Source organism: Mus caroli, chromosome 16, assembly GCF_900094665.2.
Source record: "Mus caroli chromosome 16, CAROLI_EIJ_v1.1, whole genome shotgun sequence".
Taxonomy (NCBI): Eukaryota; Metazoa; Chordata; class Mammalia; order Rodentia; family Muridae; genus Mus; species Mus caroli.
Genome location: NC_034585.1, coordinates 17,646,642 through 17,649,035, shown reverse-complemented (window position 1 = coordinate 17,649,035; position 2,394 = coordinate 17,646,642).

Genomic DNA, 2,394 nt, shown 5'->3' with positions numbered 1-2,394 from the left:
GGAACTCACTTTGTGGACCAGGCTGGCCTCGAACTCAGAAATCCACCTGCCTCTGCCTCCCGAGTGCTGGGATTAAAGGCATGCGCCACCACGCCCGGCCAAATTTATTTGAAAGGAGAGAGTTTGAACTCAGAATATCTCAGAAAGCATTTCCTGCTTGAAAACAACAGCCTGGGAGATTGATGTTTGCAGATTTAAGTATATAGAGGTTATTACAACTATGGTCCAAGAGGGAAGACTCCATTCTGAGGCGTCAAAGAACTTGAAACCATCATCCATATGGTATGTTTTGCAAGCACAAACAAACAAACAAACCAACAAACAAAAGATAACCCAGGGTTTTGGGACTCGTGTCATGGACTTTTGTTCCATAGTTCCAGAGAGTGGCTAAGGCCAGGCAAGGTGTGGCATGGTCTTCCCACAAGAAGACCATGAGTGACCATTTTATAAAGTTGAGAAGGTGACTCCTGAATCAAAGTGGAAGGAAGGCCCAGGATGTTGGGGATTTCTGAAGCCTGTTACATTCGCTGAGGAAAGCTGTAGGCACGGAATTGAGCCAGACCAAGAAATGTGATTTGTGCAGCAGGTGACAGAGTTGGAGGAATGGGGCTACCCAAGTCCTTTGAAGTACAGATGATGCCATCATGAGTCCCAGATGCCTGGCATGCAGTTGCATATTTGGTTCTTTTGGACTAGGTTTCAGTCCTGCTTTGGTCCAATCACTCTTTTTTTGTGTGGTCATCTTTTTTTTTTTTTTTTTTTTTCCTTTTGGACCTTGACTGTTTACTCTGTACCATTGTGTGTTGGATGTAGTAACTTGTTTCGTGATGGTACAAGGTATCCAAGTTTGTTAGGGTGGTAAAAATCAGGAACTAACACAGAGGTGTTGCAGGTCATGATATTACAGTGTATCCAAGTTAAAAGATGCTCTGAGCCACAGAAGCATCTCTGCATTGACTTTAGAACAGTAAAAGACTATGGGGGGGTTAAAAATTTGGTTTGATGCATTTTTCATTACAAGATAGCCACAGGACAAGGGTTGAATGGTTATGACTTAAAAAGTGGTATGTTTGGGGCTAGAGAGATGGCTCAGTGGCTAAGAGCACTGGCTGCTCTTCCAGGGGTTCTGAGTTCAATTCCCAGCAACCACATGGTGGCTCACAACCATCTGTAATGGATCGGATGGCCTTTTTTGTGTGTCTGAAGACAGCAACAGGGTACTCACATACATTATCTCTATCTCTATCTATCTATCTATCTATCTATCTATCTATCTATCTATCTATCTATCTATCTATCTATCTTATCTATCTATCGTGGTATGTCTGGACATCAGGTTGATAAGGAATGGACTTGTGGTTGCTAAAAACATCAATTAGCAACTTGACAGAATTTAGAATCCCCTAGGTGTGGTGTTTTGAAGATGAATGTCCCTTGTAGGCTCATATATTTAAATCATTAGGGAAGGATTAGTCAGTGTGGCCTTTCTGGAGCAGTTGTGGCTTTGTTGGAGGAAGTGTGTCACTGGGGATTGGCTCTGAGGTTTCAAAAGCCCAAGCCAGGCCCAGTGTCACTCTCTCTTCTTCTACTGCTCTTGGATGCAGATGCAGAGCTCTTGGCTACTTCTCCAGCACTGTGCCTGCCTGTGTGCCACTAGGTTCTGCACCGTGATGAGAATGGACTAAACCTTTGAAACGGTAAGGAATCCCCATTAAATAAAGTGCTTTCTTTGATAAGAGTTGCCATGGTCGTGGTGTCTCTTCACAACAGTAGAACAGTGACCAACAGTGGCATTTCTGGTTTGGGTTAGGTAAGAAGAGCAGCCCAAAGTATAGGTACTATGCTATCAAAAGGGAAGAAATGGAGGCATTGCATATATTGTCACTGGAAGTAACCTTAGGGGCTTTTGGGTCTTTCCATAGAAAAGAATGTCATCAGAGCCTGTGTAAAGCAAAGTCAAAGTTTATTAATGGCATCCAGTATAAGTATGAATATTAGAAAAAAACAAGGGCTGGTGAGATGGCTCAATGGGTAAGAGCACCCGACTGCTCTTCTGAAGGTCCGGAGTTCAAATCCCAGCAACCATATGGTGGCTCACAACCATCCGAGATCTGACTCCCTCTTCTGGAGTGTCTGAAGACAGCTGCAGTGTACTTACATATAATAAATCAATAAATCTTTAAAAAAAGAAAAAGAAAAAAACAAGCTGCCCAGCCAAGACAAGACATCCCCAAGCACGGACATGGTTTCCCAGAGCTGACTCACTTTTAGGTTTTTAGGTGTTTTATTTATTTTTTTTATTTTTTTTAAAAGATTTATTTATTTATTATATGTAAGTACACTGTAGCTGTCTTCAGACATTCCAGAAGAGGGCGCCAGATCTCGTTGCGGATG